The sequence below is a fragment of the Anolis carolinensis genome, unplaced genomic scaffold, assembly GCF_035594765.1.
Source record: "Anolis carolinensis isolate JA03-04 unplaced genomic scaffold, rAnoCar3.1.pri scaffold_9, whole genome shotgun sequence".
NCBI classification, from domain to species: Eukaryota; Metazoa; Chordata; class Lepidosauria; order Squamata; family Dactyloidae; genus Anolis; species Anolis carolinensis.
In genome coordinates, this window is record NW_026943820.1 from 9,972,893 (window position 1) to 9,991,350 (window position 18,458).

Sequence of the window (18,458 nt, forward strand, 5' to 3'; positions counted from 1 at the left end):
CCTTCCACACAGTTGAACAAAATCCCACATTTGAACTGGAATATATGGTATTGTGGATTCAGATAACTCAGTTCAAAGCTGATATTGTGGGATTTTCTGCCTTGCTATTCTGGATTACATGGCTGTATGGAAGGGCATATGGTTGCTTTCCAAGCTCTGCAATGAATATGCATGAATTTTGCCAACCTAGCAGTTTGAAAACATGCAAATGTGAGTAGATCAATAGGTACCACTTCTGCAGGAAGGTAACAGCACTCCATGCAGTCATGCTGGCCACATGACCTTGGAGGTGTCTACGGACAACGCCGGCCCCCAGAGTCAGACACAACTAGACTTAATGTTCGGGGGAAATCTTTACCTTTACCTATGCTTTGAAATCTATTCACTGGATGCCAGGAAAATGGAAAGCACCACTAGATGGCATGCAACATCTGTTCAGAAAATATAGAAATATTATTTGCAAAGAGAAAGAGACATATCTCATAGGAGAGAGTCACACCACATGATGATAGCACTTTGATAGCACTTTAATTCCTCTGTCCAAACAGTATGGCATCTAGGATTTTGTATGGATTAATTTCAGATAATTTCCAATTCATGGCAACCTTTGCCTTTGCTTTGAGGCTGAGAGAGCGTGACTCATCCAAGGTCACTCAATGGGTTCTTCCAGGGATTTGAACTCTAGCCTCCAGAGTCATAATGCAATGCTGAATCCATTACACTATGCATCCACACAGTAGAATTAATGCAATATCACCCCACTGTCTGGGCTCTATGCTATGGAATCCTGTATGAGCCTACACTGCCATATAATCCAGTTCAAAGTAGATAATCTAGATTCAGAAACTGGATTATATGGCACTGGAGATGAAGACTTTAGACAAGGGATATAAATCATGGGACACTTCCTTGGAATTGGACCTCCTTTGGCTCTGTTGGATAAGGATGCTGGGACATGTAGTCCAACAATATTGGTAGAGCCACATGAGTCCAAAGGTGTGTCTACATTGTAGAATTAATGCGGTTTGACACTACTTGGGAGCTCCCGGTGGCGCAGTGTGTTAGTGCTGAGCTGCTATACTTGCAGATTGAAAGGTCGTAGGTTCGAATCCGGGGAGTGGAGTGAGCGCTCGCGGTTAACTCCAGCTTCTGCCAACCTAGCAGTTCGAAAACATGCAAATGTGAGTAGATCAATAGGTACTGCTCTGGCGGGAAGGTAACAGTGTTCCATGCAGTTATGCCGGCCACATGACCTTGGAGGTGTCTACGGACAACGCCGGCTCTTCGGTTTAGAAATGGAGATGAGCACCAGCCCCCAGAGTCGGACATGACTAGACTTAACATCAGGGGAAAACCTTTACCTATCCGTTTAGTGAATTGATACAGGGATAGATGAAACCGATGAGGGTGCATCTACACAGTAGGATTAATGCAGTTTGCCCCACTTTAAATACAGTTAAACCCCCTTTAAATGTAATTTAACCCCCACTTTTACTGTAGTTTAACTGGCAAGGCATCAGCATTCTTGAGCATAGAAATCTAAAAACTTGCTAAAATGACAACTCTCATGATTTCATCGCCTTGAGCCATGACAGTTCAAGTGGTGTCAAACCGCATTAATTCTACAGTGTAGAGAAACCCTCAGTCTTATCCTAGATTAATTGGCTACGCTTGTAGGTTGCCTACCCCTCCCCGCCAAAGAATCTGCATTAAAGTATACAAGCTTTGCAAATCAGAGAACACAGGCCTAGTAAACAACCTTTGATCAAGCGCGTCCTATAATATAATTACCGCCTTTGCATTTAGAGTTGCCTGATGGGTCCTTGCCAGCCTGGAAGCCAATTTAAAAAGGGTGTTGTGAGAGAAAATTAATTTGTTTGCCTGGAAACTTGTGTAATTTGAGAGATCAGACATAATACAACTTTTTCTCCCCTCTCCTTTGGAAAGTTTGCTTTTGCTGGCATATGGAATTGCTTGTTATTTAAGTTACACAAAAGTCACTCACCAGCTTTCATCTCTTTGTTATTACTTCGCAGCGTAGTGACATATTAAATAGATTTCTAAGTGCCTGATGGATTCGGGAAAGTGGATTATTAAAAGGATAATAATAATTGTATTAGCTGATCAAAGGGTTAGATATTGTAATGCTTTGGACTTTGGATACGGATATAGGTGTAAAGGGGAAAAATATGATATATGGTAGACTCTCAGATTGGATCTACACTGGGTTGTTGTGTGTTTTTCGGGCTGTATGGCCATGTTCCAGAAGCATTCTCTCCTGACATTTCACCCACATCTTTGGCAGGCATCCTCAGAGGTTGTGAGGTATACACACAACCTCTGATCTACACTATTATATAATGTAGTTTGAATCTAAGGCTGGATCTACACTGCCATATAAGCAAGTTTCTGAATCATAAATATTAAATATGTAGATATAAATATTAAAATAGAATTAAACAAATAATTAAAATCACATTAGACCATAGAATTTTTAATTGGTTTTAGATGTTTATTTTAATACTGTTCATGTTTAATTCCATTTTAATGTTTGTATATTTTTAAGATTTTATTTATATTGGGGGGTTTTGGGAGCAGTTTTGAGTCCTTTTTAGAGAAAAAAGCAGGATATTATTGGATTGCTGTGAGTTTTCCGGGCTGTGTGGCTATGTTCCAAAAGCATTCTCTCCTGACGTTTTGCCCACATCTATGGCAGGCATCTTCATAGGTTGTGATGCACATTAGCAGCAAATGAGATCTATAATACTGATGATGATGATAATAATAATAATAATAAGACAATGGAGATAAGGATATTATTATTATTATTATTATTATTATTATTATTATTATTATTACCTGTTACAATAATTAAAGCCTTGTGCACATGTTCTTCTAGACATTTTTAAAGTTGTTATTTTCATTGCTATTAAAATTGTTTTCTCTGAACAACTGTTGATCAATAGTATATCATATTAGTGAGGTCATTTGGACCTTCTCTTAGTTTCTTCTACACTGCCATATAATCCAAATTATCAAAGCAGATAACCCACATTATCTGCTTTGAACTGGATTATATGAGTACACTGCCATATAATCCAGTTCAAAGCAGATAATTTGGATTTTACATGGCAGTGTAAAAGGGGCCTTAGTCTCAGGTTTTGGCACTGAAATCTCAGGGCTTGGGATGGTTTTATTTGGTAATCATACTTCCCAACAGCATAAGTTTTCCTCCATAGTAAGTATTGTGTGTATTTGTCCAAAGGTTTGCCAATTAATTGCTCATTTCCCCTGCAATGGGTTGACAAAGAGATTCTGAAGCCATCACCAGTCCTTTGACAAACAAGCAGAGAATGCCACAATTGTACTATATCAGCCATTGTGTCAAAACCATGAACCTGCTCTAAACTTTTTCTTGCGGACCCTTTAATATTCATTTTCCCCCTCGGCAGACATCCTATTGTTAATCAGAATAGGCAAAGGAGGTTATCTCGCCTAAGGCGACCGGTGTAATGCAGAAGTGCTGCATAAAGATTTGATGAACAAGCCGAAGAAGAGTTCCCTTGAAAGAAGCAAAAGGGATACAAAACAAACCCATGTCCTTCCAAAGATCTCATTCATTTCAAAAAGATTAGTCATGGATAAAGGGTGGGGAAAAAACCCACAATTTTTGGAGAAGTAAAGTCAAACTTCAGATGTAACAGCATAACCACAAGGTTGTTGTGAGTCTTCCGGGCTGTATGGCCATGTTCTAGAAGCATTCTCCCTTGATGTTTCGCCCACATCTATGACAAGCATCCTCAGAGGTTGAGGGGTCTGAGGATGCCTGCCATAGATGTGGGCGAAACGTCAGGAGATAATGCTTCTAGAACATTGCCATACAGCCTGGAAGACTAACAACCCAGTGATTCCGGCCATGAAAGCCTTCGACAACAATATAACCACAGTTTGCCCACAATAGTTTGCAAACCACCTTCAAACAACAGTATCAGATACTGATTGAGTAGCCAGTTGCAAACATAATTTGCCATATGATGTTAGTTTACACTGTGGATGTAGCATATCTGGATTTCTGTAAGGCCTTTGACAAGGTCTCCCATGACCTTCTGAAATGTGGGCTAGGCAAAACTACCGTTAAGTAGATCTGCAATTGGTTAAGTGAACGAACCCAACGGGTACTAACCAATGCTTCCTCTTCATCCTGGAAAGAAGTGATGATGAGTGGAGTGCTGCAGACTTCCGTCCTGGGCTTGGTTTTGTTCAGCATCTTTATTAATAACTTAGATCAGTGGTCTCAACTTGTGGGTCCCCAGGTGTTTTGGCCTACAACTTCCAGAAATCTCAGCCAGTTTATCAGCTGTTAGGATTTCTGGGAGTTGAAGGTCAAAACATCTGGGGACCCACAGGTTGAGAACCACTGACTTAGATGAAGGGTTAGAAGGTATGATCATCAAGTTTACAGACAACGCCAAATTGGGAGGGATAGCCAATGCTCCAAAAGACAGGAGCAGAATCCAAAATGATCTTAACAGATTAAAGAGATGATTGGCCAAAACTAACAAAATGAAGTTCAACAGGGAAAAATGTAAGATACTCCACTTAGGCATTAAAAAGGAAATGCAAAGAGAAAGAATGGGGGATGATGCCTGGCTCGACAGCAGTACGTGTGAAAAAGATCTTGGAGTCCTAGTTGGGAACAAGGTGAACATGAATGTTTTAAATTGCTGTTAAATTTTATACATGTAATGCTATGTTGTTTTGTTCTTCAGGCGAGTCCCTTCGGGGAGATGGGGCGGGGTATAAGAATAAAGATTATTATTATTATTATTATTATTATTATTATTATTATTATTATTATTAACATGAGCCAACAATGTGATGTGGTGGCTAGAAAAGCCAATGAGATTTTGGCCTGCATAATTTGGCCTTGGTCAGACCACACCTGGAATCATACTGTGTCCAATTCTGGACACCGTAATAGAAGGGAGATGTTGACAAGCTAGAATGTGTCCAGAGGAGGGTGACTAAAATGATCAAGGTTCTGGAGAACAAGCCCTATGAGAAGCAACTCAAAGAGCTTGGCCTTTAGCCTGCAGAAGAAAAGGCTGAGAGGTGACATGATGGCCATATGTGAGGGGAAGACATAGGGACGAAGGAGCAAGCTTGTTTTCTGCTGCCCTGCAGACTAGGACACGGAACAATGGCTTCAAACTACAGGAAAGGAGATTCTACCTGAACATTAGGAAGAACTTCCTCTCTGTGAGAGCTGTTCGGCAATGGAACTCTCTCTCTGCACCCGGACTGTGGTGGAGGCTCCTTCTTTGGAGGCTTTTAAGCAGAGGTTGGATGGCCATCTGTCGGGTGTGCTTTGAATGAGATTTTCCTGCTTCTTGCAGGGGGTTGGACTGGATGGCCCACGAGGTCTCTTCCAACTCTATAATTCTATGATTCTATAACAACAAATCATGGCTTTATATCTGAAACACGTCTCCTGCTCTCATCCTCCAAGAAGATGTTTTGAATGCAACAAAAATCAAGCACTGATCTCCAACCTGAATCATTCTCTAATGTGTTTCTCTTGATTTCCTCCATGACTATCCAGCAACGGTTGTTACTAAAGCTTCATCTTCAGAGTGACAATAACAGACGCAAGATGCTTTGATTGCTTGGTTGAAAAACTAACATTTTGGCTCAGCTTCACTCTCTCTTTTTGCCACTTAACTTTTGAATGGGGCCTTTTCATAATCCTGACTCCTGAAAAAACGAGAGCCTTAAATGACGGTGAAAAAAATGGCACGCTGTGCTTCCCGACGCAATTGAGCTTGACAGCCCTGTCGTCAAGACTAAAAATAAATGACTTCGCATCCAAATAATAAGTAATAACAATGTTAGCCTGGATAGGAATTGCAGGACTAGATTCAAATGCAATATTAATTTTTCGGGATATGAGTGACTAGGGAGAGACGCAGGCAAAGAAGCCACCCCTTCATATAGCCAAACTCTCATCTTATCCCCCGGGCAACTGGCTGCCTTTCACCTCGGCAGTGCAGCAATTATGTGGCATAATGACTCCGCTGCAAATAAGCAGGGAGATTTTATTAAACCAAATGAGCAAATCATTGGCGTCTTATTGCGGTTTGATTGACAGTGACAAGTGTCGCGCCGACGCGGACGCGGAAGGTGATGAAGAAGCTCGCCGGAAAGCTCTTGATAATGTTACTCTTGATAAAGTTGCTTCGGCAAACCTTGCTGAGTAAATAAAAGGGAAAAGGAAAATGCGATGCATATTAATTTGCGTCGTCGGCTACTCCGGCGTGGGACGGATTGGGAAGGTGGAGCGAACGTCGGCAAAGGTTCGGCGCGTTGGCATTTCATCTGAATTCCAAAATTGCATTCATGAGTCACATAGACTTTACAATAATATATTAATATTAAAAGTAAAGGTCATTCCCCATAACGGTTAAGCTGCCTGAGCCTCAACCTTTCCATCAGTAACAGGCCTGTGGGGGAAGGTGGGATAGAAAACAAGAGCGAATGATCTGAATCGAAGGATGGGTGGAGGGGACGGAAGTGTTACTCTCATGGAACATACTGTGAAGTTGGGATGCCTTATCTAGAGACCCAAATGGTTCCTAAATATCTGACACAAGATTGATCAGTGGTTGGTTTATCTGTCTAACCCAGTGGTTCTTAACCTGTGAGTCCCCAGGTGTTTTGGCCTACAACTCTCAGAATTCCCAGCCAATGTGTTGTCGATGGCTTTCATGGCCAGGATCACAGGGTTGTTGTGTGTTTTCCGGGCTGTATGGCTATGTTCCAGACCATGTTCATACTTCACAACCTCTGAGGATGCCTGCCATAGATGTGGGCAAAACGTCAGAAAGGAATATTTCTAGAACATGGCTATACAGCCCAGAAAACACACAACAACCCCAGCTGTTAGGATTTCTGGGAGTTGAAAGCCAAAACATCTGGGGATCTACCAACTGAAAAGCACAGTCCTAGCCTCAATCAATCAGAGGTCAGTCATTTACAATTGCATTTTCCAACTGGATATTCCATTACATTCCACCACCCGTAACATTCCCGACATCGGGAACTGTTGATACCCAAGTGAAATAAGTTTCTTCAATTTTCTTCACAACTGATCCAACGTATCCACCATGTAGTCAAACACATGCAAATGGACTACTTCTATTGGGCCATCAATGAATGGAGAATGAAACAAACTAGAAGAAGATGGAGAAGATGAAGAAAAGGAGGAAGATGAGGAGAGGAATGGAAAGGTGGAAAAACAAGAAAATGAAGGAGGAGCAGGAAGAAGAAGGAACAGGAGTTCTCTCTAAGGACTTTATCACGTTAGGAAACACTCCATTTCTGAGACTGTTTGACAATGATTTCAAACAGGTCCCATCACATGACATTTGCCTCATTCCATCAGTATTCCATCAGAATCTGTCTGCAAACCATCACAGAAACGGATTATTTGTAGACAGAATTCATGTTTTTTGAAATACTACAGCTTTTCCTGTTGCTGAAGTTCTGTTTTTGTCTGTAATAGGAAAATCTGTATGCATCCCATCAACAACAATACTTTTTAAAATGTCATAGAGTGATGTATGTTGCAGTGGCGCAACAGGTTAAACCGCTGAGCTGTTGAACTTGCTGACTGGTAGGTTGGCAGTTCGAATCTGCAGGAAGGGGTGAACTCCTGCTGTTAGCCCCAGCTTCTACCAAACATGCATAAGTGAGTAAATCAATAGATACCACCTCGTCAGGAAGGCAAACAGCACTCCATGCAGTCATGCCGGCCACATGACCTAGGAGGTGTCTACGGACAGTGCAGGCTCTTCAGCTTAGTAATGGAGATGAGCACAACTCCCCAGAGCTGGAAGGGGAAACCTTTACCTTTATTGTGTTGAGTTGTTGTTTCTAGACATTGAATGTTTGCCTTGTGTCTGTGCTGGAATCCTCTCTGAGTCTCCTCGGGAAGATAGGGCAGAATACAAACAAATTATTATTATTATTATTATTATTATTATTATTATTATTATTATTATTATTATTGGAGTGTTTTGAATGGATTGGGAGGAGCCAGCCTTCCGTGCTGTGATAGGGCAGAGTACAAACAAAGCATTATTTATTATTATTATTATTATTATTATTATTATTATTATTATTATTATTATTATTTAGGAAGTGTTTTGAATGGATTGGGAGGAGCCAGCCTTCTGTGCTTTGATGAGTCAAAGTGCAGTATTTTCAAATTATAAGAATCATAATAATAAGGTGTGATGAGGAGAGTATGTATCCTGTCTCAATACAGTATGCATCTAGTATATTTTTAGTATATCTAAAAATATATGGGATGCATACTTATATAATGGATTATATCCCAATGTGATAAGGTCCTAAGTATCTCTAGGTTCTCCAGCACAATCCTATGGTCAACTTCTATCTGAGGTTGACCATAGGAACCCCCCCCCCCCCCCAGAGAGCCTACAAATGCTTCAAGAAGATTTTCTCTAGGAATCTCTATGCCAGTGGTTCTCAACCTGTGGGTCCCCAGGTGTTTTGGCCTACAACTCCCAGAAATCCCAGCCAGTTTACCAGCTGTTAGGATTTCCGGGAGTTGAAGGCCAAAACATCTGGGTACCCACAGATTGAGAACCATGGCTGTAAGTCCTCCAACATGAATTGGACTGGAACATGATGTTATTTAATGATGTTCAGTTGCATCCATAGTTTTGGGTCACTGTGGTCCAGCAAGGTAATTATCTCCTGTGGATACATATATTCCATAAGTTATACTACTTAGAACATACCAATTAAGATTTAATTCTTGCACATACTTCTATGGAATGGGCATTTATTTATTCCAATGGAAGTCCGTAACAAGATTATGCTCAAATTAAAGGTAACATTAATACAAATACCATGTATCCTTGACCATTAATTTCCTTCCCTACTTTCGACCCTTCACCTGTTTTGGCTGCTGGAGTTAGACGTCGTCGTGTTTATTCTCTCCGGTTATAACGCTGCGGTCGTTTAGCTCTTTGGTAATAATGCTAAGCTAAGCTGTCATTTAAAAAGAAAAGCTTGAGGCCCTAACGGCAAGTTTCTTCCCCTCTCTTCTCCCAGAATGGCTGGTTTTTTTAGCCTTTTAGAAAAATCAGCTTACTTATGAGAAATTAGAAGCATTATTGCCTCCTTTAATATTCGTGGCCGTCCCTGGGAAATGTATCACAACTTGGCATTTATTAGTACTAGGCACAAGTAAGGGGCATGTTATTTGATTTGAATAACAGCTTGGAGCTACCGTTTGAGTCGAGAGATATATTAGTCAGAAACAATCTCATTTAATAACACTGAAACTAATAAAAGGGAGTGGGAAGTATCCAACTTCTTTGAAATTGAATTTATGAATATTGCTTAGCAGGATTAATGATGAAAAGAGCCCAAACCTGTTTGTCATGTTATTACGCTATATCTCTCCCCCAACCCCCCAATTTAAATGCAAAAGCGGGGAGTCAATTGCATATTGAGCTAAAGGGGAGCTGTTACATACACGCGGACTTGGAAAGCGATGATAAACTTTAATTACAAGGTCAGGTAATCAAATTATAATCAAATAGCCTTGCATAAAATCAGTGTCTGAAATTAATAAGAGACAATGCTACCAATCTGTACTATTGTACTTCTAAATGTATGGAGAGAGATTTCATTTCCATTCAAAAGTCACCTTAAATACTCTGATTTCCTACTTTAGTTTGATTTCAAACATCTGAAATTATCCTCCATTGAATCAAATTCTTTAGAAAAAATATCATTTAAAAATGTTAAAAACTCTATCGTATTTTAATAAATTCATGAATGTACATATCTTGCATTAAAATAAATATTATAAAGTATGAGATAGAACATTTTTTAAAATCTAGTTTATAGGTAAATTTACATTATATATACTATGCACATATGTACCCACACAATTTCTTATTAAACAATATTCTCCATATATATATATATTTATATATACACACACACAATTTATATGCAGATTGACATATTTTGTATACATATGTATACATGCACACACAATTTTTATTAAACAATATTGCCCATATATATAGTTTATTTGTAGATTGATATTTTATGTACATATGTATACACACACAATTTCTCTTTAAACAATATTCTCCATATAAATAGTTATTAGTTATATGTAGATTGACATTATATTTTACGTACCTATATGTATATATACACACACAATTTCTCATTAAACAATATTGTCCATATATATAGTTTATATGTAGATTGACATTATATTTTATGTACATATGTATATATACACATGCAATTTCTTATTAAATAATATTCTCCATATATATGTATAGATATAGATATCAAAAGCAAATATTGTTTAATAAGAAGGCATCACGAATAACAACATGGTATTACTCTTGAAGCAGAACAGAATAAGGCAATAATCCTCGACAGAGATTGGGATTTTAGCATTACAACAGGTAAATTCTAATAAAACAGAATGATACTGCCATCTTATTGTTATGTAAGCCACCCTCGAAACACAGTTGAAGGGCAATATATGCATTGTTTTTTTCCAAACTAAATCATACATTGCATATAGAACTTTTTCTTCTGGTGCACTAGGGATATATATGAGGTGTACATTAAACTCAATGGCACATTAGATTCGAGTACATGTGTGTGTGTGTATGTATATGTGTGTGTATGTGTATGTATATACACACACACAAACACATACACCAGTATATATAGTCAGAAAAGTAAAGTTAAGCACAATGTATTTTTAAAAATAGGAAAGAAATCACTCAAACACTCACATTAGCATTTAATATAATAAGCTAATAAAATAGACAAATAAACAAAGGCAACAGTTCAAGTGAATAGGATCTACATTCCATACAAACCAGTCCAGGGTCTCATTCCATATCCTTAAATGATGCCTTATATGCTCATTGCTTATCTATGGGCAAAAGATAACATTTTATATTGCTTAAAAATGAACATCGCCTTTCAATCTGTATCATATATGATACAGATTTAAAGGCGATGTTAATTTTGTACAAAATTCATATATGATACAGATTTAAAGGCAATGGTAATTTTTAAGCAATATAAAATGTTGTCTTTTGGCCATAGATAAGCAATGAGCATATAAGGCATCATTTAAGGATATGGAATGAGACCATAACCCTGTGAAGTTGCTTTACGGGGAAAATGCTTACACATATTCTAATTCAAAAGCAGATTATAAGAACTGTACTTGAAGCGCTCTGGAATGTTGTTTCCCAGGAATTTAAATGAAATAAAAGCCATAGTAGAGTAATACTTTTACTGTTGTTGTTAATTGGCATCAACTTGACTTTGATTTATGGCAATTTATGAATGAGGGACCTCCAAGTCGACAGTCCTACATATCTTCTCAGTTGTGAAGTTCCTTTTGATAAATATATCTTCCACTTCAAATGAATGAGGTGTACTTTTTGTGGTTAACACCAACACAAAACCAATACCTGTCTTGATTCAGTGGGAAAAAATAGGATTTTTGATTCCGTGCATTTCGAGTGTGGACCTGATTACATCCCAGCCATATATACTTTATACTTTGGTTTAAGAAAGAGCTTATATTGGATATCAATACGAACCTCAAGAGTATTCTCTCTGGGTATTTATGCAGCATCTCGAAAGAATACTTTGCAAATTTTCTTCTCAAAAGAAGCAATTTTAGCCATTTTCTCCCCACTATGAGAAAATTTCACAGTTTGGAACTGATTCTGTACAAAATTCATTTTGCACAGAAAGCAGCATAATCTCTGCTAGAAATAACATTTTTGGACATAAAATGTCCTCTGCAAACAATTGGCAAATAGCAATAATAACAGTAACAATAATAGCCATAATAACAATGAGGATAATGTTTTCTGTGCAAAATAGCAATGTGTGCATTTTGCTCCAAATAAATCCCAAACTATAAAGATTTGCACCAGGCCAGGATTCTTCTCCATAGAGTTCCTCAACACTCAGGAAACATGTTATTCAACAGTTTTGTGAAAACTGTTTTCCTATCACAAAAGTAAGCATCGTACAATCTCTCTCTAAGGCATATGGACCTTCACTGTTATCCATACTCAATATATTTCTATTAATTATACAGGTCTACAATATCTAGTGTGTATACACATACGCGCGCGCACACACACACACACACGCACACACATATATAGTTGAAAGGACTTTTGCAACTTGCTGCAAAACATTGTGGTGGAAAGTGTTGCGTAAATAAGACACTGAGTCAATGTTGTTCCCGTTTATGAACAGTTGACAGCAGGATCCTGTCCATGTTTACACACAATAAATCCTATTCAGTTCAGGGGCATCAAAATATTAAAGAGTATTGACCTTTACAATTGCAAGCTATGGACTGAAGAGATAACATACGAGTCATTTATTTTATGTAGGCTGTAGGTGGAGCCATAACACAATCTTTACAATGGCAACATTATACTTTGCGATGGAAATATTTCAAATAGATATCCAGAGCTCAAAAGGGTGGGAAATGACTGGAGCTCAATTTCTACATTTTAAAAAAATGTAGCTACATAGAAATAAGTTTCACTGTGTTCAATGAGATTTACTCCCAGGTAAGTGAACATATGACTAGAGACTTCTCACTAGTTGGCTTTGGCCCAAGAGTGCACATACACTGTAGAATGGATGCAGTTTAGCACCACTTTAAAAGCCATGGCTCACTGCTATGGAGTCATGGAAGCTGGAGTTTTGTAAGTTCTTTTGCCTTCTCTACCAATGAATACTGGTGCCTCACTGAACTACAACTCCCAAGATTCCACATCACTGAGCCATGGCTGTTCAAGTGGTGCCAAACTGAATTAATGCTGCAGTGTGGATACACCCTGGGTCTACTGGGAAAAACAAGACTCCACTTCCTTCTCTTTGCAATAGGCACTAACTGAACTGAGCTAAGAACAAAGAGATAAACTGACAGGAAGAGAGAAAGAGTAGCTGAAAAAAAATGGAATGACACTAATCTGGACAATCCATGTCAAATTGGGACCAATAGTTTTTGAGATACAGAACCTAAGCTATCTATCAGTCACGATCTGCTCGCCCATAGAAAACCATGACAGCTATATTTAAGAAACTAGAGCTGATGCGATCTATCCAGTGCAATATTCTGAATCAAATAACCCCAGGAATAATAATAATAATCATCATCATCATCATAGTAATAATACTTTATTTTTCTATCCCGCCACCATCTCCCCGAAGGGGCTCGGGGCGGCTAACATAGAATAGGCCTCAAAACCAATGCACCAAGAATATTTTAGGTTGGACTGTGTAATAGAAAAAATATTTATAATATTGAGGCTACAACTCTATAGGGCAAACCCTACTGAACTCCATGAGGCTTTCTTCTGTGGTACACGATTATGGCGCAACTCTCGGTTTTTGTTAGAACAAAAGTAATACATTTTCAAAGTCATTAATACATCTTTTAGGAGTTTTTCTCTGACTCCGGCATAGATTATGTGTTGTTTGGCTTGGAGAACGTCTTTGGACTCCACCGCACCCAGCAGGACTTAAGGCAGCCAACTTCACACTCCAGAACATAACCTCACGCTTTTGCTCTTAATGCCCACCAGAGCCTTGCAAAGAGGCTCCGTATCATGCTGAATCGATCGCCGCCTTGATGTGGATTTGGACGGCGATCCGCATGCCTCTCTGATACCACACACACAGTCATGAATGATGAAATGAACTCATTCTTGACCCCAGGGCCCATCTGTTCTGCTTCTGCCATATGACGGAGAAGGAATGACTTCAAGACATCTTGCTTATTCGTGGAGTATGAAAATAAGAGCCACTCTTGCTAGACTTTTATTTGTTTTTAGTTGTGATAATTTTAAGGTGTTTTTAGGTGTAAATGGACATGAATCTATATATAAGTATGGCTTTCATGGGGATATGTGCCTTTTAAAGCTGGAATATAAGGTTTTATCAATCTCCCTACTCCAACTTTCTTAGCTTTCCAGGAATAGGTCTAGTTAATTCACTTTTTGGCTATTTTAAAGTGCTCCAATTTCTCTTTCCTTTCGCCCCTTCATCCTGATCTTATTTCAGTTACAGACAATTGAGTTAAAAGTGCAAAATCCCTTGATCTTACAAGATGAGGACAGAAGCTGGTCCTTCCCAGTTGACTAAAGCAAAAGCAAACTGTTGCCTACTTGATGTAATAATAATAATAATAATAATAATAATAATAATAATAATAATAATAATAATAATCTTTATTTATATACCGCCCTATCTCCTCAAGGGATTCAGAGCGGTAATCTCAGCAATACAATTGAGTATCTTTTGGGCCAGGATTAGCCACCACAACCTTGAAACTCCAGTTCATTCCTTTTAAGAAGGTTGTACTCTCACCATGAAGTTCTCAGGACAGTTTCATCTGAACTTGATTTTCTTACAGCGAGAGAGAAGAGAGTACTGGGCACTCGATGTGCCATTTTAGAGATACATTTGCTTTATTTCGTAGCCAGCATGATCTTATGGATTAGGTGCTGGGTAGGACTTTGGGAGACCAGGGGTTGAATCAATGCTCAGCTATGGAACCCAACCTTGGGCAAGTCTGAATAAATCCTGTATTTGCTGGTATTTGCCATCGAGTTGGTGTTGACTTATGGTAAACCCATGAGCGAGACACCTCAAAATTGCTACCATTAACATTCCTTCTCAGGTCTTGCAGACTCAGGGCGGCAGTAGCATCTTTGATGGACCCTCTCCGTCTCAAATGCAGACTTCTTCATTTCATACTGCCTTCTAACTTTCCAAGCATTATTGACCTTTTGCAGGAGTCCTGTCTTATTTAAGATATAGCCAAAGTGCTACAACCTCAGTGTAGCCATCTTAGCTTCCAGGGAGGGTTCAAGCTTCATTTGTAGAAGGACCCATTTATTGGTCTATTTAGTAATCCCCAGGATTTTGTAGAGCTCTCCTCCAGCAGCATACTGATGTTCTTCTTATCAGCTTTCTTCATTGTCTAGCTTTCACAACTATACACTTCAGAGACTTTACACTAAGGACCTCGTCCCATGAGTGGTGGGAAAACAGGGGTAAGCGGGGGAAAGTGGTGGAAACTGTCTTATCCTATTCTTTCCTGTCGCTCCCTGTCTTCTAGGATGGCCAGACACCCCATTTCCTTTTCATTACGAGGTCCGTCTTTCTCTCACTTTCTGCCCAACTCCTGAAGATGACTTAAGTGCTCCACTTCCTTGCACTGAGAAAATGGAGCCTCACAAAGTCCCTTATGTCATGTGTTGGCTTCCTTGCAGCTCTGTTTCCAAAGCGCATGGAAAAAAAGCTCTAAAGCCATGGGATGAAGTCCTTACTGAACTGTCTGGAATGGGTGCTCATGCTGAAGTTATAGCATATCATAGCAGCATATTACAGTATATTGTAATCTGGATTGTGTTGATTCATCCTTGCAGATGTATAATCCTGTTGAATCTCATAGATATGTGCCATCTGGCTCTGGACCCGAAACGTTCTCTGTGATCTTTCCTTGGCAAACTATAGAAATATATTTTCTTCACCGCAATATTTTTAAGGAAGAACAATGTTGCGAATTTATCAGGTCACATTTATTTCTGGCTTAACTCCTGTAATGCCTAATCGAGACTAATACTACAAGCCCTGTAACAATCCATTTATGGATTTGGACTTGTCGCTGTCTATTATTTGAAAGCCAGGTATTAAGAAAATGGGATATTTTCGAAAAGGAGGGGAAACTGGGGATCGGACTTAATAAGCATTTTCATAATTAATCAGCTGCTCTCCTATTATTGCTCCAACGTGGCAGACGGTGGGGCAATAATAGGCTTATCAGTCTGTACACATGGATTCCGTCCTTTATGAAGGATTCCATGCAGAAATCAGATGGAAACTTCTGAGTGAAGCCGTCTTCCAACTCATCGGTTTAATGACAAAATGTGACAATTCAGTTCCAAACTCCGTTATATGGCAATGTAGATCCAGCCTTAGTTCACGGATTTGATTAAGTATGTTCTCTCTAGGTCCTCTAGGATGACACTAGGCTAAGGTCAACTTCCATCATATATTGGCCATAGAGACATGCTGGAAGATCTAGAGATTCCCAACAATTGCGGGTTTTTAAATAAATCACATTTCCCCCAATTTTGTATGGATTCTGCATTCAGTCAGGACACAGAGCATAGCAGAGATGCATGGTGTGGAAGATGCAAAATTCAAGATTGCCGCAGAGTCTGTCTGTTTCTTTGTGTGGTTCTTTGCAACAAAACAGATTAATTCAAGCCCAGGATTTGCTTGTTTGTTTTTTACGGATGGTGGGAAATTCCTGAAAGCACCAAGCCTTCTGGATGTCGTTACAAGCAGATTAAATATAGACACCAGCCGAAAGAAAGGCAACATCTATTAAGGGAAATGTCTAAATCCCATGGAAGGGGAATTGTTGGGAAAATTCTGTAGGGCTTCTGTTCTCCCAGCCTCTGGTGGGAATCAGTTCTGGAGGAAACAAATGGCTCTCTGGATAATTCATGGGTCCAACCTTCTTTCTTATGGGAAATGGAAATATCCCAGATGTGTTCCTACTGGAGAAATGGGAAGGGTGTCACTTTAAGCTTGTAAGGACCTATGTAAAAATTTAGGAAAAGAGATGTTAAAACAAACCCAGTGTATTATTGTTGTTATTATTATTCCCCACTTTCCTCTCTTAAATGAAACTCAAGGCAGTTCTTGAGACTCGAAGGTAGAGTATATACACCGCAGATGACTGGGAAATTCCTGAAAGCACCAAGCCTTCTGGATGTCATTACAAGCGGATTTAATATAGACACCAGCCTGATGTTTTTGGCCTACAACTCCCAGATCAGTGGTTCTCAACTTGGGGTCCTGATGTTTTTGGCCTTCAACTTCCAGAAATCCTAACAGCTGGTAAACTGGGAGTTGTAGGCCAAAAACATCTGGGGACCCCAGGTTGAGAACCACTGGTGTAGATGGTAGTCCCCTCAGTTCATTTGCATTTCTCACCCCTTTCCATTACACAGCCCAACAGGTTTTTAGGCCTGTTCCTGGTGTTAGTTGGAGTGCTGATTCAGAAAATTGCATTGTATATGCTACATTCACTTTAGTTTCTTAGATATGGTTATCATGATTATGGGCGAGCAGATGAAGACCACTCTATGTCCTATCTTCTGTATCTCAAGAACTAGACCCGATGGGGGAAAACTGGTGCCATTTTTGGAATCAGCAGGTCAAATATACCCAGAAATGTTTGAAGCACCAAAATGTGTGTTGGCTATCATTATCCATCCTTTTTTATTTCGTGTCAAAAGCATTGCATAATAAATAAGTTTAAAAGTGATAAAATAAAGGAATCACAAACAGCTAAATAGTTTTGGACCAAAAGTGGGCAACAGCAATCGCATTGTCCGTAGCTTTAAACAACTCCTCCTCCATGCATGAGGCAGGGCACTGTGGGCAAGCATACTTATGAGGAATTGTTTGTTCAGCTCCACAGTCACACAAGGTGGAAGATTCCTCCAGGTAGTGCCATCTTGTCAGGTTGTCTTTTGATCTGCCCACTCCGCTTCTCAGTCTATTCAGGGACTTCCAAGTTGCCCATTCTTGGTTTGCCCCTGGAGGTAGACCCTCATGAGGGGCCATCCAGCTGGAATTGCCTGGTTTAGCTGCCCAGAGGGACACCCTTGCTGTTGCTGGGGGGACATCAAGAGGAGTGGTAGTTCTCATGAAGCCCTTCCTTGATTTGAGTCTGGTAGGAGGAGGGTGATAGTCATGCAGTGGATGGCTTTCACAATGTTCAACCTTTTTTCTCTCACAGTTAGCAGCAACTTCCCATCTATTATCCATCCTATGAACCCATGGACAACTTTTCAGGGTCCCCAAAACTGCTGCGTAAGGGCTCTTTCATGCTATATTTATATCTCGATGTCTCCACTTTAACTGCCATCTCTATAGAATCTGTATGGAATCATGGGACATGTAGTTTGGTGAGGCACTCTGTAACTCTTTTGAAAAAATTGCAGATCCCAGTACTCCATAGGATGCAGTCATGGCCATTGGAGTTGGATCACAGGATGCATCTACATTGTAGAATTAATGCAGTTTGTCAAAGCTTAGAGCTATTAAATCACAGGAGTTGCAGTTTTACAAGTCTTCTGTACCAAAGGGAGATGGGGTTTCATCAAACCACAACTCCCATTCCATAACAATAAGCCATGGCATATGTCAAGTGGTATCAAGCTGCATTGATTCTACAGCATAAATGCATCCGAAGTGGTATATAACTGTGTACTGTGAAAGGCCCTACATTATAATCCTATACTTGTCTGCTC